Here is a 23,847-nt window from a genome sequence, read left to right as displayed (position 1 = left end):
TTATGCTTAATGTTTTTATCCCTTCTCCAGAACAGTAAATATGATGTTCACAATGTGTTTTAAAGGTATTTACCTTTGACGGTATTAGAGACTGCAGTCTGTACTGCTCAATTACAGTACCAAGAAGTTTACCACCCAGCAGAGCAGTAACTTCAGAAGCAAGACAGTTTTCCATCAGTTGTGTTTGACATAATGAGCGCCTTAATGTATGTTCAAATGTAAATATAGATTTATTGTTACAAAATATAGTACTGTTAATGAAAGCTGAAATATGTCATTGTTTACTAACAGCTTGATAATGGAGCCTTGCTGTCCCTTGTGAACAATGCAGTACTCACAAATCTTCAAGGACCATCAAAAATTACCTTTTCTGGGTAAGGATAATTATACAGTTACATTGCTGAAATGTTTTAATCATAATATGAAAGAATATCTTCATGTCTATGATACGTGATTTTCTTGATAGTTAGCACCCTATCACAGGTGTATTTGTAAACCTCATGATTACCCTCAGGTAACTTGGCAACGTATAACAGATAGCTAATATTACCTAACACAACACAATGGTACTCATTTTATTTACATCGGACAGATGAAGAGCCGAGTGGATTTACCAGCATTCAATCTTGTGGGTTTCATATGTTAAAATCGAGGCAAAAATGGCTGTGGACACAAAATATTGCGGCAAAAAGGCAGTTGTTTTACCGCCGCAATCCATGTAAAGGATACCGGGTACACCCCCGCAACCCCTGTACCCATTATACCATTTAAGGGGAGCGGGGGACACTCCCCAACCCCCGCTCCCCTTAAATGGTGTAATGGGGTACACCTTTAACGGGTCAAACCACAGCATTTTTGCTGCGATTCTTTTTGTACAGGCGACATTTTTGCCGCGATTTTATCACTTATCACTGCATACCAACTTTGTAACCGTGAGGTCAACACAGATCCTCTCTAGTGGAAGCATTAGTCCACTGAGCCTCAGATATGCATAACAACTGATCCATCTGAATTTCTTCAGCTCTGGTTCGACCTATTGCATCTCAATTGTATCTGTATCTCTGCGTGGGCGCTGCTGACACTCAGTTCTTCTTTGAACCATAAAGTACTGCTTGGTCCATTGCGTTGTGGGTTTTTTCTCTGACTAGTCGACTAGGCGTGTTCTTTATAATTAGCACAGATGGATGTTGCTGAGTTTGTGCATCCACAAGCACAAAGCACACATTTCTCTCACTTGCCTGCATATCTAGCAAGCTTGTCCTTGACCCCATTACAACTTGTTGTGGGTTGGTACAGTAGGAGACGTTGAGCTGCTGTAATGGCAGGCAGTGACAAGGAGAGTCATTGGGTAAAATACAGAAGGAAGCTTTGACTGACATTTTTGGATGGGAGGTGTTCCATGTGCAAAAGGGGACAGCTCTTTTCGAAAATGTTTGCCTAGGCGTCGCCCTCCCAATGAGGCATATAGGAAAACTACAAACCTCATGATGGCAATTTAAATGTTTTCATCACTTGTCTCCTTCAACCTTCTCCCTTCCCAGTGCCCTCATTGTAATGTAGATGAGCCTCATGGAGATCTGGCACGCCTGCATTTTTACCGAAACTCTGCATAAGCCCAGGGGTCTTTGCCCACAGAAAACTGTAATCTGCTCCTCAGCAACACGGCTTCATTTTAAGGATGGCAGGTAGCTGTTTTCAAGTTGAAAAGCTTTGTGTGGCAGTCTAAAAACGAAATGGTTATGTTGCAGATGTTTTCCAGTTACATTTATTTGTCCCATATGTCACTAGGTCGAGGTTGGTACGTTTGTGCAGTGCTGATCACTTGTGTCACTTGTGTTTCTGCTAAAGCCTGCAGAAGTTACAATTCTTTTCGTTTGGGAGGCCCATTCTCCTCACTATTTTACCACCTGAAACCAGCCATATCCCTCTAAAGTGGCACTGTGGTGGCTTGCTCGATGTACTGGAGATAAGGTTGAACATGCTCCCATGCCATAGGGGCAGTGACCTGCTACTTTGGGTTGAACAGCTTCTTTAGGGGCAGTGTTAAAAATGATTTGCACACGGTAGGTCCCAGTCTGTAATGGCACAAAGGACAATGAAATAGAAACCTGGCAAGTCAAATCCCCAGTGGTTATGATTAAGTCAAATCGTTACACCCATCACGTTGTACTGTATAGCACATAGGGCTCAACATACCTAAGATAGCACAGTCATTCAAGGCACCTTTTGAGGAATTCTGAAAGCAGCTATATGTGACAGGTTCTAATGCCAGCAAGGTAGCCTAATGTGCCTGCTGCATCGACCTTTAGCTAACCCAAAGATCACAGGTCTGTATCCCTACAGGGTACACTCAAACCATCATGCCAAATTGTGTGTGTTTTAGAAAATCATTGTCTCCTCGTCCTCCCCCGAACCCCCACTCCAACTTGGCATTATTGTGTGATACAGAGCAAACCATTCTCTTTTAAGTCCCTTAGCTTCCAGAATTGGTGGAGCCCTTGGAAACAGAGTAGTAAGGGCTGTGGGGAACTTAATTGCACCCCCTTATACAGTGACCATTACCTTGAGTTAGGAAGGCTCAGATTAAGTTCCCATCACATCCCGAGATGCGCTTTAGTTTCAGGTTCTCCACTTGACTAAATTGTGTGATATTGGTAAAATCACTGTATTATAGCTCTCTGAGATAATCAAACTGAGCAAATCACTTAAACCAACTGAATGCTGGTAAACTATGAAACCAGGGACACTTTGATAGACTAAATGAAGCACTCCTCATCGCCAAACCTATGTCACACTTGTAACAAGGGTATTGCCTTTTTTCCACACGTAGTCTTATCAAATAGTTGTAACAAAGTCACATTAGTTATCCCCTCCTTTGGGCCACAGAGGGGCTCTGGGGACCAGGGATGCCCTCCCACTACGCGATGTGCAACCTGGAGGTGTTACGTGGGGAATTGCCCATAGTCCCTCTAGTGTCCTGCTCCCAACAAAATATACTATTCAAAAACTCCAGCATCAACATTTGTCCTGCCAGGAACGTATCCCTTTTCCCGACTCCCTGACACTTGGGGTGTTAAGTCGGGATATCCCCACACCAAGACAGAACAAATGCAAGTCAAGCGTGTTAGGGAGAATTCTCTCTTTAGACTGAATTTCCTAACCTAGTGAGTCCCCCAGCAGCTTTGCTGGATTTCTGGAGTTTGTTTTTTTCTCCTGCCAAGAGTGAGACTCTTTTTCTCCCACTCTTGGACATGATTTATGGTGTTCCTTTGACTGTTAATGCGTTTTATGGGCTATGGGGTCCTTTACTCCATAGGGTCTCATGTGTTTTTACTATGTGTGTTACACGGCACCCTCCGTGCAGTAACACAGGGGTGTCATAGTGACACCCCACCGTAGACTCCATACCCTGGGACTGACTACTGTCTCCCAGGGCATGTAACGTCACCATTGGCTTTACTAGTCCCAAATTATTAACATAAACCAGTACAAACCATCATATTGTGGACGTACTGGTCGGGGCAATTCGATTACCCTGAGGTCTGTTAGTCGAGGGGGTACGTCTCCGTCCCCCCTGATCGAGTTTTGGCTGGTGGCAGTGGAAACTACTTTTTATATTCGACCGCAAATATTTCCCTATGGGATTTTCCCATTGTTCGAGGCTACCAACTTTAATTATTTAATTCTCATAGCCTCGAACATACCGCCGGTTTATTTAATTAATATTAATTCGCCGGTTGGTATTTTTTGCCAAGACTCGATTCTAAAATGGCGTTCGTGTTCTCTTCTGTGACTCCAACCCAAGTCGAGCCCTTAGTTCCACTTTTTGGCGGGCGTCTCCACAGAAGCCTCCAAAAGTGGTGCCACTCTGTCTGGGTACCACAGGGGGTGTGGGAAGGGGTTTAGGCACCCTGGACTGAGTTACCTTAGTAACTCAAGTCGCACTCTTGTGTGATTGGCCCAAGTGGTGAGCCGGCCGGCTCACCACTTAGCATGTTTGATTGACAGCTAGGCTGAGTGAATGGGGGTATGCTGCATAAAAGCAGGGCTTTGGGGACTGGAACTTCAGAAGTCGCCACAGGACATGAGAATCCGACGAGGGAGAAGCTGAGCCGACCTACCACGACGACACCACCGGTGGAGCCCTGCAGAACTGACTCACCACTTCCCGATGACAGAGAAGATCTCCCGGCTGGAGAGGCTTCTTCCCCTGACTGGTGGGCACAACCAGTTTTACCTTCTTTCTTCGGACCCCAGACCGGTTTGTGGTCGAACTGCCCGTGCCAAGAACCCCGGCGGCCGGATAGCCACTCACCACTGAACCGCGAATCAACGGACCGCTCCTTGTACCTGAGAAACTCCGCGGCTGGTTTCTTCCCTGGCAGTGCAAAGAACTCCTGTCTTCCTCCACGACGAGATCCTCTCTTCCCCCGGACGAAGCACCGACTTGCATCCGCTGCCAGGAAAAACTGCCCCTGCTGGAGTGTTCTCACCACTTTAAGGTACCGTGTCCGCCAGGCCTCCCTTTCTAAAGATTGCTACAAGGTAATAATACTCCCTTAACCTTCTGGACTGGGCTGGCCGCCGTGACCATCTAACAGGTCCCTTTCTTTTGGTCCAACTCTTTCTGAACTGATTGCGAGACTTTTTGGCACTTCGAACCATGTGACCTTGGACACATTTCGACCGGAGCCTCTTAAAGTGGGTCCGGCCTTGTTAACTTTGACTTTACGGTTTTAACCTGCCTTCTTCTCCTACTGTGTTCTTCCGAAAGTGTTGGGATCTGTTTCTATCTTTGCTCTGCCTTTCTCTTCCTTTTAAACCGATTGATTAGAGTGCCATCTTCGTTAAGCGCTCACCGCTGTCTGAAAATAAGTGTTGCTTTACTTAAGACTTGTCTAACTAATCGTTGAAGGGAGTGTATATCTTTTAGTGACTGTGTTTTTGAACTGCTTGATATTAGTGCCTGTGTGTTTTTCTAGATGTGGTTTCAAATAAATAATTATATCTCTTTTACACCAAGCCCTGGTCAGTGTTTACTTGTTCTATTGTGTTCTCTTGACCTATTGTGAATACTCTGTATACTTCCTAACTCTTCCTGAGGGAAGTCTGACTGCTCAGCCACAGCTACCAAGTGAATCTGTGTGGTACAGACTGCTACCAAGTGGGTTTACTGCCAAACACCTGTAGTCTTAAATCTTTTGCAGTGGTCCCAGAGAGAACTGCACAGGTTTCTGCCTAACAAAGCGCTAGCAATCTCGCCCCATCTCCACAACTTTATATATTCAGCAGCAATCCACTTCATTGCTTTAAATGTAGCTATAGGCCCTGCTCCCCAGAAACAAAAGGCAAAATACTCCAAGCACCACCTGGAGGTGAGGGAAAGCAAAGCCTGACACTTCCCAACCACTCTAAATGTACCCCCTCACTCAGCCAGAACAGACCGATGGAAGCTCCCACACCCCTCGCCCCAAATAATCAGAAGGGCATGAACACACAACACATATATAGTGCTAAACCCATTTGGAAACCCAAACTCAAAAGTCCCAAGAAAAAAGGGAGCAAGCAGGCCAAGAAACTCAAAATCTGTACGATTAAATTCCTTTATGTGCAAAGCAAAGACTGTACCAAACAGGAAAGGAAGGAAAACTGGCTGCTCACAAGCAAACACCAAGAACACATGACATGAATTTAAAGTTGCCAGCAGACTTTTTAAAGTCATCCTGCCTGAGTTCTGAATTACAATGCCTCACCCCCCATCAGACCACTGAAGAAAACCACCTGACTACCGCAGCTACACTGGCAGTAGGCATCTAATACAGGCAATATCAAGGAGGCCCTGTTTCCTTAGCCCCAGAGAAGGGCTGCTGGAGTACACATGTGCTCTGGAAAGCTGTGAGAGCAAGAGATAGAAAGATATCTGTTTGCCAATGTCTGTGATATAGCCTTCAGCAAGCTGAGACTATGCCTAGAGTAAGAAGGAGTTGAAACCTGTCTATGGCTATATTTCAAACACTGGCAGAGAACAGCTCCAGAGAGGGTGCTGGGGCTATATCTCAGATGCTGGGATGACACCTGGCACCAAGAGAGACCAGCCACAGAGATCTTGGACCAAGAGAGCTACCTGCAGCTAAAGAGTAAGAACCTCAGATCTGGTACATGCTCTAAGGCAAGGGGGATGAAGTATTTGCTGGTCGGCAAAGGCAAGATGGTAGCTGAGCACTATAACCCTGAGAGTGAAGCCAAGAAGCCTGCACAGTGCTATACCCCTGAGACATTTGTGTCTTAGAGATCTAGGGAGAGACCAGTAATCCCCATGTTAGGAATGCTGAATTGTTTTACTAAGACTGACACTGTAAATCTAAACTAATACCGATGAGGGAATCCCTTTTATGTTGTAGGCAAACTCCTAGGCCCTTCCTGCCTTTATTGTAGCCCCTTCCTATTTGTGAACTGGAGCAAAAGGGTGTGCCATGCCCTACAGTCCACAGGCCAGCCAATAAACCCAAGAACCTGAGGGAGATCAGTATCTTATTAGATTTGGAACGCTGATACTTTCTAGTTTGCCCCATCTTAACACTGCCTGGTTTAATTATTCTCATAGAATAGCCTGTTTTGCTGTAAAGAGACCCATTTAGTAAATAGCTTATCCGAAACTCTTCCTGACAAAGATAAAAACATTGTTGAAATTTACTTTTATGTCATCTGTTTATTGGATCTGTCACTTAGTACTGTGGCCGGTCAGTAGGGAACTGGTACTCTTCCAGAGGGCCTACCACGAGGGAAACCAGAAACAGCCCTTTCCCAGAGGTGGGGAGTAGGGGTTGAAGGGGGGCCCAGTCCCTGGAATCCCCCCACCTGCCTTGAATGAAAATGCTGGTACCACCTGCTGCCACACGTTGCCTCCCAGTACATTCACTGGCCAGAGTTCTCCCTTTTTTATTGTAGGATCCCAAGTACCAGATGTCCCGGCAGTAAAACGAGTCGAAAGGGAGTGGTGTCGCGCACAGCACAACATGCCAGACTGTAGCATGCCATAGAACCAGCAGATAGACCCATCTGGGGAAAAGGGCACAGGGCTTACATGGTATTTTAAAGCCTTGCACCCATGTAACCCAGCCCTTGGAAAAAAAGAATAGCCACAGATTGGGCCACAGAGTCAGGTAACCGTTGGAACCAATGGACTGTGAGGCAGATAGAACTAGGAAGAGAATAGTATAAAAGGAGGGTGACCGAGAGAGAGTACTGGTTGTATGGGTGAGGTCATAAGGAGTGGCGGTGGACTGAGACTAGGCAGAGAAAGGATGGTGGAGAAAACTGCTGAGGAGTCAGTGGTGAGTTGGTGCAGAGTGCAGGTGAGGTATTGGCTATGGGAGAGGGTGTTACCATTTTAAGTGTGAAGCTGTGAGTGTGGTTGTAGTAGGAAGGGTGAGAGGGAGTAAGTGTTGTGAGGAGAGAAGAGGGTTGAGGAGAGTGGTTAAGAAAAGGACGAGAGGAGAGGAGAGGGGAGGGCAGGAGAAAGGGGAATATAGAGGCGTGGAGAGAGTCTGTGACCACCAAAGGGACAAAAGGGAGAATGAGGAGGAAGTAGATTGGAGGAAGTGATAAATGAAGGAAGGAGGAGAGGGGCGTGAGTAGAACAGTAGGGAATAGTAAGATCAGGGAGAGGAGAGAAATGGAACGACAGAACTGATCAAGGTGTCTGGTATTGGCATAGTTGGAAACACCATTCCTGTTGAGAAAACCTGGGGATTGTTAGGTTAGTAAACCATTAGAAGAATCCGTGAGGGAGACATAGAGATAAGGCGTTGGCCTTTAGTCCCTCACCTATATCTATCCTTAGCTGCTATGTGTTACTGGCCGCTAGTTGGCAAACTCTGGTTTTAGGGTTGCTGGGTTAGGGTAGACAGAACCCACAGGAAGTTTAGAGAAGTAAGCCCATTAGTGTATCCTGCCCACAAGCGGACCACAAAATAAAACATACATTTTCCTGTTTGTGAAATAAAGACCCTTAAACCATCCATCAGAGTCTTGTAGTTTCTACTGCTATCAGTGGCAGTACAAATGGGCACATCTTAATGCTCAGGGGACAAACACTGTATATAAAAGCAAGACATATTGACATTGCCAATGCTGGTTTTATTCTCTTTATTAAATGCAGTTCGAATGTCTGACAGTCGTCATGCATGTTTACCATTTGATTCTCAAAGACTAGTGCACATTCTAGATGTAGACCCATCAGTAATGCACATTTCGAATGGATTGTGTCCTCCCACGTATTCCTTATCTTTGATATCTCCAATATCCAGCTTCAGCTGCTTTGGAAAATAATTTCAGCACAGGGTGCTGTGCATCGATGTGTTTGGCTCGTTGTTCCTCGAGGGCCTCCATCTCGAGGATGATGTCAACAAAGGTATATATAGCATGCGCAGCACCCGTTGGCTTCAGTTCTGTTTTTCCGAGTAAGCTTTTGCTTTGTGAACTACGGTGCACTTCATATATTTCTTCGAAAATTGTCAACAATGTCTTCGTCTTTGGCACCGACAACCCCGAAAACTGGGTTTAAAAAATGGCAAGACTGCGACACAAAAATGTACTTGACGGACCCACATCGGGTGTGCTTGTGGTGTCTCGGTGTGTAACACAAGACCTCGACCTGTCAGAAGTGACAGTCGATGACCAGAAAAGCTCTGAAGGAGCATAAAGGGAAATTGGCGGTAGGTAGAATCCCCCAAAAATCCCCTTTCACTATTCAGTCGAAAAAACATTCTTCCAATGAAGTGAGAGATTACTTTCATCAACGGAAGAAGACTAAAAGATCCAGGTCATGGAGTGGCTCAAACCACTCCTCGTCTTCATTGAGGAAATTGAAGAAAAGGCATCATAAATTGCCTACTATGTCTTCCTCCTTTGACTCCTCCCCAGAGAGGACTATGGGCCTCATTACGAGTCCGGCGGTAACCGAGCCGTAAAAACCGGCAGGTGACCGCCGGACTCCTATTACCATTCCGCCTCCGTGATTCCCGGAATTACCGGGACATTACGACCCCAGTGACCTGGGAATTCCGGAGGGGGAATATTGTAAGTCCCCATTCCCATGGAGTCCCAGAAAGTCCCATGGAGTCCGATAGGACTCCATGGGGATGGGGACCATGGAAACACCGGTTCTGTCTTTGTCAAAGCCGGTGTTTCCATGTCCGCCTCCAGGCGGGTGGTGTTAAACCTGCCAGGTCAGACCTGGCAGGAGTGACACCTCCCGCCTGCAGGACTCTTAATCAGCCGGTCCGGAAACAATGATGGCAGCGGTTTTACCACCACCATTCTTTCCCGACCGGCAGGGTTTTAATGAGGCCCTATATCTTGCCCCAATAAGGCCTCTACTCTGGCTGAATGGGAATCATTCAGGCAGGAAATGCTAAACATTTTCGAGAGCCAGAAACCCTTGAAGCAAGTAGGCCATGCTCCTACCATGCCTTTTGAAGCTGGTAAGGAAAGGGCCCCAGCCATATCCTGTGCACCCTCGAGCCCGGGACGAAGGCCAGATTCTCATCAAGAGCCATCAAGGCCTCAACACAATGATCAGTCACTGAAGAATCCTTCGAGCCATCAAAGTCCTTAACGGACAAAGTCCCCGGACAAGTCGACGTCGAAATCATCGACGCCATCAATGCCAGTGGCACCATTGATGCCACTGGTGCTATCAACGTCCAAGACATCCTCATCGAAGACATCGATGAATCCATCGGCATCTGGCTCGAAACCATCGAAGCCATAAATGCCTTTACCGGTAATGTAAAAGACCTTCACCCTTTTGCCTAGAAAGGATATTTTTAAATCACTCACATCCATTTATGAAGACACCAAGCCTTCAGATGACAGTGATCCACCTTTTGAATTGTGATATGGCACTACTAATGTCTTTATATCCGAGGAATCTAAATTGCAGGATCTTCCTGAAAAGTTAGTCAGCCAGCGGTAGGGACACTTCACTAGAGTTGGATTTTGGTAACCCAGACCCAGACGATCATGCAGATGCATCGTACAGTTATTGACCAGGGTCACTGATTTTATGGGGTGGAGCAGGGCTGCCCTCCCTTTCGAACAGGATGACCTCACGGATATCCTGGCCAAAGGTCCTCAAAGGGATCCTACCCTACCTTTTCATGTCGCTCTACAAAATTGCAAATTGGGAAGCACCGGAATCAAGTCCGGCAGTCAATACAAATTTGAAAAAATATATAGGCATTCAAGTAGTGACCCCAGCTTCTTGTCAAAACATCTTACCCCAGAAAGTCTGCTGGTGCATGCAGCAACCGCTACCTCCAAGCAGGCTGCCTAGCCGACCATTCCACCAGATCGGGATGATAAAAGTATAGATGCCTGGTCAATAAAAGTCTTTTCTGCTGGGAGCATGGCTTTCAATCAGCCAATTCAACATGTGCCATTGCGAAATTCACCTACACCCTATGGGACTGTGCATCCATGGTGGCTGAACATATTCCCGAAAGAGATAGCTTCTTGGCCATTGTAAAAGATGGCAAAGAGGCCATGTGTGAGTCTCTTCAGTCGGGTTTGAATTGTGCTGACAGTATCAGCAGAGCCATGGCGGCAAGCACCGCGATACACAGGTTTGCGTGGTTAAGGAAGTCGGGATTTGCACTGCACGTGCAGTCTAAACTCCTTAGTATGCCTTTTGATGATCTTTTTGGCAGCAAGGCTGACGAAAGCCTTGTGAAGAAGCAGACCTTGAAGACGGCAGCCAAGTCTCTAGGTGCCGCTATTAGGCAGCCTCAGCCCTTTTACCCCAATGGACCATCTTGGAGGGGTAGATCATTTTGCTACTACTCCTCAGTTGGAAGAGCGAGAGGAAGGGCTGGTCAAAGATGCCAAAGAATATTCCCTCGTAGTGGACGAGGGAGAGGTGCAAAGCCCACCCAAGCAACAGCATCTTTACCATCAAACACTGCTTGAGCCGTCTCAAAACCTCTCTGAGGTCTTGACTCGCAACACCCAAGTGAGAGGCAGACTGTCTCAGCATCTGAAAGAATGGCAGGATATTACTTCAGATGCTTGGGCATTACAAACCCAAGGTTACTGCCTCCCCTTCATTCAGAAACCTCAGAACCATCCACTGGGAAGCCATTTATTAAAGGTTCGAGATCCGTTTCTTGTGCAGTAAATTTTGACCTTTCTAGAAAAAGGTGCTATAGAGCCAGTACCTGTAACGGGGAGGAACAAAGGATAGTATTCTCCATATTTCCTGATTCCCAAGAAGGACAGAGGACTGAGACACATCTTGGACTTGAGATACTTGGAACAAGTTCCTCAGTAAGGACAAGTTCAAGATGATCCTAGTGAAAACAAAACATCATCTGGTGTAAAATCCTCAGTAAAATAGTCATGTGACTTTGTGTCAAAAACTTTTGTTTTGCCAGTATTATTCTGTTGTTGGCCTCCCTGATTATTTGCATTATTATCCTGTGGCTGGCTTGGTTGATTTTGGGTAAACTGATTTCTTTTTAAACTGCCCATGCCATTTAGTGCTCTAGGTGGTCTTGTACCAATGGTTCGATTTGCTGCTCTTTGCTGGAGGGTCGGACACTGTGCCCTCCAATGGCCCCTTTGCCTACAATAGGCACATTAGTTTGCATGTACTGGCACTAGTTGTGGTATGAACTGGTTCCTTGATTGTGCATTCCCATTATTTCCATTATTTCCACCCCGTGGTCCTCTAGCAATCTGTTGAAATAGTACCGTAGTCTTTAAATCCCCTTTCTTCTTCTCCACTTTCTCCTTCTCATTGTTTACACTATTCTCGTAATACTGAGCCATATGCAGAACTTTTGACTGAGATTTCACTTGCCATGCACTCTCAGAAGCAGTGATCTGTGACTGAATGTCTAGCAATAATCCACGCACAAATGTGTCAACAAACAGTCTCTGTCCTGGCTCCGTACTGAAATCTTGACCACTGAAATCTGAAAATACTTCTTCAAATCTATTAAAGAACTCAGTCGCCCCTTCCGTTTTGCCTTGCATACATGCATTGAGTTTATCCCAAATAATTCTCTTCTCGGGTACTAACGTTTTAAGCTTAGTCACTATGTGGTTCGGTAACAGTATGCTCTGCGGCGTTTTTCTCGCCAGCGTTCTTAGATCTATAATTCCAGGGCAACCCAGGTATTTCCCATGGCAGCTCGGTCATCTATAGTCCTAATTTGTTTCCATAAATCTGTTGGCAAAATTACAGGGAACAATAAATCAATATCACCTAAAGTGAAAACTGACAAATTTAAAACTGACTCTATTTCTTTGTAAAATCCTGTATGGATTCTTTCTAATATCTGGAATTGATTGCTTTAGTGTGTTTACTTCCTGTCTTGAAAAGGGAACGTGAACAAATTGGGAAATATAATGGGCTGGTATAGTCGTGGCAGCTGCCCCCCTATTGCAGGTATTTCTACTTTCGGGACAAGAGTTGGAGGAATCTCTCTCATTGCTAATTGCATCGTGGGAATGTTCAAACGTTTATTGAGGAGCAAAGCTAAATCGAGTGACAATTAAGTTAGTGTGGTGTCGGCAGAAAACACACGTTTATAAATTACCATGAAGTCTGTAGGACAGCATAAATTATTTTTCAAACATTCATCTTCTAAATATTCGACCATTACCTGTAATACCTTCCTCTGCATGGATGGAGAATATTGATCGAACGTGTCATGTACCTCAATGGGTGTAATGGAAGCGTCTGAAATCCATCTAAGAGCGTTTCTTTCCTGACTGTTTTTGAGGTTGGTAAAAATGTCTTCTGCACATACGACAGTAATCGTGTGCCTTCGTCTAATTCTATTTTATGTAGGTGGTCCAGTTCTGGTTTAAAGACAAATAATTATGACACATGGTCGTGCACTTTTAACACAGTATCTCTTGTACAGGATAAGAAATTCAAATCCTGCAATTCTTGTGGTACTGTAGAATCAGTCAAATCAAACCAAACCCCTGCTAAATACAACCCCATTTGTTCTATCAAAACCGCTTGCTCCGGAATACCCCCATGGTCAGATGTAGAATGCAAAGTTGCTGTTTCGTCGCCCCCTTCTATATACTTTTCTGCCCAATCCCGTAATTCCTTCTTTTGTGCAGACAATATTGTGCTACGAGTTATAATTCTTGGATCGTCAGTAGTATCATCATGTGTCAACAATGGAGTGCTAGAAGTGGTTGGTAATGAAAGCAAGAGTAAATCGCGTGCAGTGGGAGGTAAGGGAATACTATCAGATGGCGTAGTTGGTGTGTTAGGGAGAAGTCTCACTTATAGCTGATTTCCCTTACCTATACAGTCCCCCAGCAGCTTTGCTGGATTCGAAGGATTTATTTCTTTTTACCTGCTAAGAGTGAGACTCTTTTTCCCACTCTTAGGCATCTTTGCTATGTGTGTTCTAGGCTATTTTTGTGTTTATTGCCTATGGGATCTTTTCTCTCACCCATAGGAACCATCTTTATACACGTGTTACACAGCACCCTCCATGCAGTGACACAGGCGTGTCGTAGCGACCCCCAAACATAGACTCCATACCCTGGGGCTGACTACTGTCCCCCAGGGCATGTAAAGTCCCCATTGACTGTACTAGTCCAATTGAACTAAACCAGTACAACCCATTTTAAAATGGAAGTATTGGAAGGGGTTAATAGTTTTTCCCCTATGTTCATTTTCGAGAGGGTACCTTAAAGTCCCCCTCTACAAAGTTTCTGGCTGGTGGCAGTGGTTACTAACTTTTATATTCAACCGCAAATTTTTCCTATGGGATTTTCCCATTGTTCGAGGCTAACACTTTTACTGACAGCCTCTAACATACCGCTGGTTTATTTTATTATTAACATTACTCTGGTAGGTTTTATTTGTCAGAACTTTGATATAATTTCTTTCTCGAGTCTCACTCCATTTTCCTAACCCAGGTCGGGGATCCTTTGCTTGCTCTTTTGGCGGGCTTCTGCCAAGAAGCCCTCCTTTCGGTGCCTCTGAGTCTGGGGTGGGTCTGTTGTTTGGGAGGGGGAGTAGAACCACTGGACAGAGTTGCCACAGCAACTCAGCTCGCACTCTAACCTGATAGGCTGGAGGGTCTCCCGCCAAGAAGACCACTCCACTGTGTGAGTGACAGCTAGGCTGTATGAATGGGTCTCTTATCTGCATAAAAGCAGGGTCCTGAGGACTGGAAGAGCAAGACGTCACCACTGGAACTACGGAACCAAAGGGAAGAGAACCCAAAGACATCTTCAGCATCTGCACCACCGGTGAAGCCCTGCCGGATCGTCTCACCACTTTTCTTCCACACGACGAGAGGAGATCTTCAGCGAAAGAGCCTCCTTCCCTTGAGCTGATGGGGTCAACCAGTTCACCTATTGCATCCTCGAACCTGCCTTGGTCGAATCGACAGTGCCCCGTGTTAGGGAGAATTCTCTGTAAAGGCTAATTTCCCAAACCTGGTGAGTCCCCCAGCAGCTTTGCTGGATTTTTGGGGTTTATTTTTTTCTCCTGCTAAGAGTGAGACTCTTTTTCTCCCACTCTTAGGCATGATTTGCGAATGTCCTTTGACTTTGTAATGTGTTTTATGAGCTATGGGGTCTTTTACTCCATAGGGCTTCATGTGTTTTTGGTATATGTGTTACACGGCACCCTCAGTGCAGTAACACAGGGGTTTCAGAGTGACCCCCAAACATAGACTCCATACCCTGGGACTGACTACTGGCTCCCAGGGCACGTAAAGTCACCATTGACTTTACTAGTCTCAAATTGTGAACAGAACCAGTACAAACCATCATATTGTGGAAGTACTGGTAGGGGTAATTCGATTACCTCTGGGTCTGTTTTCCAAGGGGGCACTGTCCAGTCCCCCCTTGTTGAGTTTCTGGCTGGTGGCAGTGGATGCCACGCGAAATATTCCACCAGTATATTTCCTATCAGATTTTCCCATTCATTTTAAATGCACCACTTTTTGGTGCAATGTTAAAGATACCGCTGGGTTATTTATTTAATATTTATTCCCCGGTTGGGTCTTTTTGCCAGGACTTGTTTTAAAATGGCGTTTGTGTTCACCTCTGAAACCCTAACTCAAGTCGAGCCCTTTGTTCCACTTTTGGCGGGCTTCTGCACAGAAGCCTCCAAAAGTGGTGCCACTTTGTCTGGGTCTACAGGATGTGTGGCAGGGGGGAATAGGCACCCTGGACTGAGTTGCCTTGGCAACTCAAGTCGCACTCTTGTGTGATTGGCCCAGTGGTGACCCCCCGGCTCACCACTTAGCATGTTTGATTGACAGCTAGGCTGATGAATGGGGGTTTTCTGCATAAAAGCAGGGCTTTGGGGACTGGAACTTCACGCCACAGGACCTAAAGAATCCGAAGAGGGGAGAAGCTGAGCCATCTACAACGACGACACCACCGGTGGAGCCCTGCTGTACGAAACTCACCACTTTCCCGATGACAGAGAAGATCTTCTTCCAGGAGAGTCTTCTTCTCTTTGAGCTGGTGGGACCGAGACGATCCTGGTTCGCCTTTTTCTCCTTCCTGGATCGGCTCGTGGTCGAATCGCCCGTGCCAAGCACCCCGGCGGCCGGATAGCCACGCTTCACCACTACAGCGAATAAAAGGGTAGTACCTTTTAACCGGGGAAACTTTGTGGCTGGTTTCTTCCCTGGCAGTGCAACGACCTCCAGCTTTCCTCCACGTCGAGATCTTCTCTTCCCCTGGACGAAGCCCCAACTTGCACCCGCTGCCAGGAACAATTGCCCCCGCTGGAGCTTTCTCACCATTTCAGGTACTGTGTCCCGCCTGGTCTCCCTTGCAACAGAATGTCCAAGGTGTCCCGTAAATCCTTGACTCTCTATCCTGGGGTGACGTGTTAACATTACTTTTCTAACTTGATCCAACCTCTTTTGACTTTTCTGCAAAGACTTTGAGTGCATTTCCACTGTGTGATCTTGGGCACATTCCGCCTTGCTCTCTCCAAGAGTGGGCCTGGCCTATGAATTTTTTTGCTCTACAATAGACCCTGCCTTTCTTGACTTGCTGTGGGTTCTTAAAAGTGTTGCTACTGTGTGATTTTCCTATTCTGCCTTTTCTCTCCCTTTTTTAACAATTATTGGATTGCTAAATAAGTGGTGTCTTAACCTAGACTTGTCAAATAATTAATTAGGGAGGTGTATATATTTCTAGTGACTGTGTTTGAACTTGCTTGACATATTAGTGCCAGTGTATTTTTTACAAGTGTGTTTTTAAATAAATAATGATATACTTTTATACCCAAGCTCTGGTCAGTGTTTGCTTGTGCTACTGCATTTCTAGCCCTATTGTGTATACTCTATGTACTGCCTAACTCTTCTTGAGAGAAGTCTGACTGTTCAGCCACAGCTACCAGGTAAATCTGGGTGGTGCAGACTGCTACCAATTGGGTTTACTGCTAACACCTGTAGTCTTAAACTTTTTGCAGTGGTCCCTAAGTGAACTGCACAGGTTTCTGCATAACAACCCGTACTTAAGAGACTGGATAGCCAGGCAACTATCGACCCGGACAGCGATTAAAAGGAGCATACCTTTTAAACTTGGTTTGGCAGCACCGCGGCTGGTTTCATCCCTGGGTAGTGTAGCGACTCGAACGTTCCTCCACAGCAAGACCCTCTCTTCCTCTGCTGGACCCCTCGACCTACAGGAACTACCAGGAACAACCGCCATCGCAGGAGCCGCTTCTCCATGTTTATGGTACATTGTTCCGCCAGGCCGCCCTTTCTCCGTGGTAGCCCTAAAGGTGTTTTAAAAATCTTTAACTACTTGTGGGGTCGGCCGCCCTCTCTCTTAACATTGTCTTTCACCTTGCATCTACCTATTCAATATTTTTCTACTAAAGACTTGTTTGCAGCTACAACAACATGTTTGCTTCTAAGCTCTGTGTCCTGTACCACTGACTCTGGCTCAGGCCTATTGACTCTGGCTGATTTGTTAGATCTGCTCTCACTAGATTCGTTTTCAATGTGAAATGTGTTGAAGCACCTAAATCTTCTAAACCCTCTCTTCCTTCCTACTGTTTTAACTTTTGGAGTGCCATTATGCTCAGTTTTCATTCACTTATCTTTTGGCTAAAGTGTCACTGTGCATTACTTGTTCACAAAACTTCAGGGAAGTGTTGCTAGGGGGTGTCTGAAGATATTTCAGTTTAACTTGTGCTTTCCCTCCCTTTCGTTAAATTGTTAGAGTGCCATTTGTAGTTGGTTTTCACTGTGCCATTTTGCTCAGTTTTCACTCTACCGCAAACCTTTCTACAATCGAATAGGGAGTTGGATATGTTTTTTTCTTGACTAAACTTTCTGTGATAGAACTAGAAGTGTATAGAATAAATATATTCTCGTTTTGATAGAAAGCGTTGGTCAGTGTTTCCTTGCTCCATAGTATTGTACTGCCTATTGTGTAAACCCTGAATACTGCTTTCTCTCTCTTGAGATAAGTCTGACTGCTCAGCCACAGCTACCAACTAAATCTTTGTGGTACAGACTGATACCAAAGGGGATTTATTGCTCTCACGTGTAGTCCTAATCTGGTGTAGTGTTCCCTAAGGGAACTGCGCTGGATTCTGCCTAACACGGTGTAGGCAATGTTGGTTGCATTTGCGTTGCAGGTGGCTGTGGTAGCAGTGATACATATGGAGGCGGTGCAGTAGGAGGCATCCTCCTTTCATGCAACAATTTATTAATTAATTTGTTGGATGCATGTAAAACTTGGGATGGATATATTTTCTGCACTTCTAATTACAACAAACCCTAACCATTTTCCTCATGGCCTCTTCCTCTTTATGTTGGTCATGCGCTAATGCTTTCCTAGCTTGTGTCATATTTTTACGTGCTTGCTTCTCCCTACTTCTAAGACGTTGTCGCTTCCTTCCTCCAATCCCTAACAATTTCAAATGCTGCCGGCCTCGCTTTCTTCTGCAACAATATAGTTTCCACATATCCAATTCTCGCTATCTCAAAACTGCCCAATTTCGGCCACTGAAGTTCTGGTTCATATCTGGTTTGACGATGCCAAATAGTATTAAACACTACAGCTCTTATACCGTACTTTACAAACCTATGGTACGCCGGCGACCCTGGCGGTGGCGACGGTTGCGTATGTTCCAAATCCTTTAATTGTTTTCCTCTGCAACACAGCATTGCCCAACAGGTTGACAATTTACTAAAGGCTGGCATGTCCAAACAAGTAGTTCCACCAGACCTATATTTGAACACGTTCAAATCAAAACAACAATCGGGCAGAGCAACTTTCAGTTTGAAACAGACTCACCTGATTTCCAAAGAGAGATCTCTTGTGCCAGTCAATCAACAACTCGTCATGGCTGGCGATCTTCCCAAAAAGCCTCAGTCTGAATCTCTTGCTGCCAGGACCTCTAGGCGAAGTGTGGCGAAGTGTGATCGCAAGCAACAGACTGCTGAGGAGCCGCATCTCAAGATGTGCAAGGGGCCCCGATGCTCCCGATCTCAGTCCGTTCACTCCATCCTCGCCAAACGATGGATCCTGGCTGGAAGAGCCCACGTTCTGGGCGCCATTCTGTCAATCCGAAAATAGGAGGCTACTGAAAGGCAATGAAGACTCACCAGTCACGAGGAAACAAAGGTATAAACAACAGTTTATTCGCACTCGAGTACGGACCAACTTTGCAAATGCACGGCATACAAGCATAGGAAAGTGGGCCCCAACTTGTGGGTCCTCGCATGCTATATACATTTCGGTAATGTCATGACGGATCGATGCTAACTTATCACGTGATAATTACTGATGACCTAAGACCCATGTATGTGGGCAATTTCTCCATGGTAACGTGCTAGAACACTCCATGTCACCCTGCAGACTATTTACTGTCTGGGAAGTAAAGCAGAAAGGGTTTAGGAAGATATTGTGTTCCCCAGTACAAGGTAACATTATCTGCGCTACTTTATGTTTTACTAAGCGAAAAGGTCAGTCCGCATGTCTTTCTCAGTAGTTTGTCCATTCGAGCAACAGAATATGCTGTAAATCGTGCTTCGCTTTAATAGTCTGGCTAGCACATTCACAATGAACTGCAAAAACAAAACAGTCAGAGACAGAATGTCACCTAATTTACAGATTAGCTATGTCTGTGCCAGTGCTTCAAGGTTCTCTGTTGCAAGGTTCAGCGTGCTCAGAAATTGTGTGCATTCCCGCGTGGGGGCAGGTTTCAGGGAACCTCCCGATGCAGTGATTTTGCAAGCTTCTACCGCGTTTGGAATGAAAGCTAAGAAATGAGAGCGAAGCAGCGAAGATAGCGTTCTCAGAGACCATGATGGCGCGGTTGAATGTGCATGTTCACTGTGTATGTGTATATGCTTAGGCCAACATTATAATGCAAAATATATCTACTTTTTCAGTATAAATCATAATTCTACTCCCTCCTCCAAACCAAATACTGCTTTGGGAGTCTGTCAAAGATGAGGAATAAGTGGCAGGACACAATCCATTCGAAGAACAAGTTATTTACCACTGGTAATGTTATTTCGACTGGATGTTCCTCCCGCGTATTCCTCATCGCCCTCCCATTCTACACCTCAGTAGAATTTCCTGTGCTATTACAGCTTCCGTTCCATCAAGGCTGAGTATGGTCACTCCCGTGTTTTACGGGTATCTCTGCTGCAAAAAGGGGGAAAAACAGAACTGAGGTCAACGGGCGCTGCGTGCGCTATATATGCCTTCGATGACATCGACTCGACACACATCGCTCTATGCCAAAATATTTTTCTGGAGCAGCTGAACCTGGACAACAAGTGTCAAAGAGGAGGAATAAGTGGGAGGAACATCCAGTTGAAAGAACGTTACAAGGGATAAGTAACTTGTTCTTCCCCATTAGGTCCAATGGACCCAATGGGGCTGGGGCGCTAATAGCACCGAAAATGCCCTCTCCACCGGTGCATTCACCTCCAGCTCTGAGCTGGAGATGAATGTGTCCTGGCAGGGCCAAACTCGTAATTGGCCCAGGCCTTAAATGTGGCCATAATAGTGTTAATGCCGCATTTAAGGGCTAAGGCCAGTGCTTTAAGGCTGGGCCCCACAAGTCTCCAGAAAAGGCTCCCGAGCCAGGGCCCCTGCTGGGGCCCACCCCCGACTAGCCCCAGTCATGCGGACACCTGAGGCAGCCCATGTAATGGCTGCACAGTTAAACGAGCTGCCTACAGGTGTCAGCACTTCGGTTAGAAGAAAAGAAAAGACATTGCCTTTTCTTTTTTTCTAAAACGAAGTGCGGACACCTGCAAGCTGCAGCTGGAACCGTGCAGTTTGGGCTGCCTGCTGGGTCTGTACTCTGAAACAGGAGGAGGGCTGGACTACCCACCCCTCCTTCAGTTTCTGAGCAAATAGCCATCACACAGCATGAAGCCCCTGGGCTCCTCACGCTGGCTGATGGCTATTTACTCTGAAACAAAAGGAGAGCTGGGGAGTCCAGCCCTCCTCCTGTTTCAGAGTACAGACCCATCAGCAGCAGGCAGCACTTTCATTCAAGGAGCCTATGGTACAGCATTGCACCACATGGCTCCTTGAATGAAAGGGCTGCCTGCTGGGTGTGAGCTGGGGCACACTGGTGTCACACCTTTGGTGCGCCCAGCCCCTTCTTTTGTTTAAAACGAAGGGCTGGGTGCATCAAAGGTAATGATGCCCCCACCCCTTAGGCAAGGGGGGGGGCTCTCGATAATGGGCGTGGCCTAAGCACACCCATACTTTGGCCACACCCTCTAACGATAGCCCCCCCCCCTCAATTTCTAATCCCACTTGAAGCACTGGCTAAGGCCCAACTCGTGATGAGGCCCAAAGTGACAACAATGAAGGCTATCAATGAGAACAGTGCACGCGGTAGCACTGCTGTCACAACTAAGAATCTCAGAGGGGTTTAAACATTTACAAAATGCTGTCACTTGTAGTTCAGAAATTGAACTTTTATTTTTGGCCAAGTTGGCAACATTTGCCACTTACATTTTCCCCCAAATTTGAAGCCTGCTTGGCAGGGTTCTGCCCAAGTCCATGTCTCTGTTGGTTTGCTATAGAACAAACTTTGCTGGTAAAATGCACTGTACAATACAGGGGGAGGTCACAGTATCCAATAAAAAAAGAGTGAGAGTGAGTAGGACCTGGCTGCAGGGGTTCATGGGCACCCTTAGGTTCCCAGAAATATGGGGGATCAGTAATTAGCAGCAGACAAGTTGTTCTTTGGTGGTATCTTCAGTTCCTTCATGAAGTATATGATGGAGAAATCTTTTATGATGTGTGTTGTTACAGATTCCTGATATGTACATCACCCGGCAGTGCATTCTGGACATATCGCTTTTTTTTATCGGTTGAATAGGCCGCAACGGGAGCAGATCTAGATGCTGCTTTGGCCACAACCTATCTTCGATATTGATTGTGCCCCCACCTTTCGAGACACTGTTCATCATTTCACCACTCTGTGGTCCCTGGCCATTCTATGGAGGTGGAAGCACCCACTCCATTTACTGCCTGTGACCTTGAGTGCGCTGCGAGTGGGTGGGAGGAGAGTGTGATGTAGGCAGTGCTATACACCTGCTTGGTGTACCGTAATAGACTGGGGTTCAGGGTCCAAACCTGGTATGAGCTTCATTAGTTGGGCCAAAGCCTCTTCATCTGGTGAACACTCAATGAACTTGGTAGCAGGTTTCAATATGCCCCCTGTTGCTCCTTTTAATCCTTTTGTTGATTCCTACATTTTACATCAACTGTATTTAAGTATGTATTGTATTTATGTTTTCCGGTTTGGATGTCCTCCTGCTTTTTTCATGAGTTTTTACTATAAGAGATTATTGTTTCCTTGTTGTTTTTTGTATTGCAATTACTTTACGACACAAAAAGCACCAAAATACATTTAAACGAAAAGCCCATTCGGGAGTCAAACCCAGTTCCATGCCAACGGAGGTGATCGCTCATGCCGCATCACAACGAGCACTGTGATTATTAACCCTGAACAATATCAATGAGCTTCAACTCCTCTCCAAATGTCAATGTATGCAGCTACACTCCCATGTTCCCCTGTCCCGCTGGTAATATATTTAGAACCTTTCTTTGATGTCATACTTAATTATAGCATAGCTGAGAAGACGGCAAACATTTTGTGCCTCTTGATATCTAGCCCCCTCAAACCACATTTGCATTCTCTCACCACTCTGACTGCTCTTCCAGCAGAACGGTTCATTCACACCCGATTTGGAGGGTTCCATGTGATAATGTCACTGTGAAAAAGTCGGCAAGTATGTGGCTTTTTTTTCCGGACCCCAAACATTTTTTACCCAAATATTCAAGGAGGGTTATAATTATATATTATAACCTCCAATCCTAGAATATTTAGTGAACATTTTTGATTATCTGGAGGATGCATTTTTAGGGAAATATCACCACCTTGCGGCCATTTTCACTGCAACATTATCACTGGATACCATTTGGACGCATTCTCTTGCCATCAACTTGGTAATGACCCTTTCACAGGACCGTAGTTAATTGGTGATTAGGAGCTAGGCATCATAGATTTTGCCCCTCCCCTCTCGTGCCCTCACTTGGTATCCCATGAAAGCTATTGATTAAGTTGCTACCATTGTTGCCCCCACTTCTGCACCTTCTCCCAAAGACATTGAAGTTGTTCCGTTTGACAGCTAAATAAATCCCTGATGCTTCTTTTGCAGGAGCTCCCAACCAGTACCTGTGGTCACGGATGGAGTTGGGGGTATATGGGGCAGGAATAGATGTGCATGTACATTCAATGCAACATAAAAAATTGGACAATTATATACTAAACCATTGTTTTCCTGAATGTATGTTTATTATTAGGAGTTTTGGTCGCGCATTGCTCAGACTGGTCACTTTTAAGCAGTATGAGCAGGAATGCAAGATAGTGAACTTTGATGAGCCAAGCAACAACGCAGGCCTTCCTGTTCTTCTGACGAACAAAATCCTAACCTATGTACCTGCAAGTTTCAGGAATGACCACACCCAGTTTTGTAAGTAATACAATGAACACATTCCTGCAGATGCAAAGGCAAGACATGTCCCGTGCCTTCCTCTCATGACCCACCTTTGCCCACCATGATGTTGTACTCAGATGCAGCTTCGGAAATATTTTTCTTAGTAGGGGGCATCATGCGCGTCTACTTCTGGCCCTTGACAGCCTCTGTCCTGTCCTCGGCCTTGACATTGACGCTGTTATAAGTAGCTTGTACTACGCCTGTTGCCTCAGTTCCATTTTTCTGCATGCTGAGCACGCTTCGGACGGTTCATCACTTCAGTGATTTTCCCATGGCGTATTTAAGTGTTTCAAAGTTTTTTGATAATGTCTACAATGAAGACTTGTTTTTGTGGTGCTAAAATGTGCATTACAGACCCACATCGGCTCTGCCTTTGGTGCTTGGGGTATGGACAAAAGAGTTGTCTACTACAGTACCTGTTAGTCGATGACTGTGAAGGCCTTGAGGGAAAGGAAGGGGAAACATGTTGCAGGTTGGCCCCTTTCTAAATCTCCTTCTACTACCCCTTCCAAAAAGAGGCCGTTGGACAAATCCAGGGAGGTTTCCCCTGTGAAAAAGCTCTCTAAACATTTGAAGCGCTCGAGATCCAGGTCTCGTTTTTAGTCCTCATCCTAATCGCACAAAAGGACAAAGAAACAATACCATTGTTTGCAGTCGTCTTCGACTAACTCCTCTCCTAACAGACGGGTACGCTTTCCCAGCAAGTCGCCATCTTCAGCCGGCTGGGCGAAATTTCATCTCCAGATGCTCAACGTGTTCCAGGAGGTGGCTCCAACCT

At 45.7% G+C, this 23,847-nt stretch overlaps 1 long non-coding RNA gene across 1 annotated transcript in view; it reads left to right on the top strand.

The window, feature by feature from the left end:
• The window catches only part of LOC138503975 (uncharacterized), a 487,513-nt gene that overhangs the window by 356,173 nt on the left and 107,493 nt on the right, over positions 1-23,847 (top strand). The window contains exon 3 of the long non-coding RNA XR_011279746.1: positions 292-374. This is a non-coding gene — a long non-coding RNA (uncharacterized lncRNA). The remainder of the gene's footprint in view (positions 1-291; positions 375-23,847) is intronic.

Source organism: Ambystoma mexicanum, chromosome 11 (genome assembly GCF_040938575.1).
Source record: "Ambystoma mexicanum isolate Mex_15411 chromosome 11, UKY_AmexF1_1, whole genome shotgun sequence".
NCBI classification, from domain to species: domain Eukaryota; kingdom Metazoa; phylum Chordata; class Amphibia; order Caudata; family Ambystomatidae; genus Ambystoma; species Ambystoma mexicanum.
This window is presented reverse-complemented; position numbering and strand designations above follow the sequence as displayed.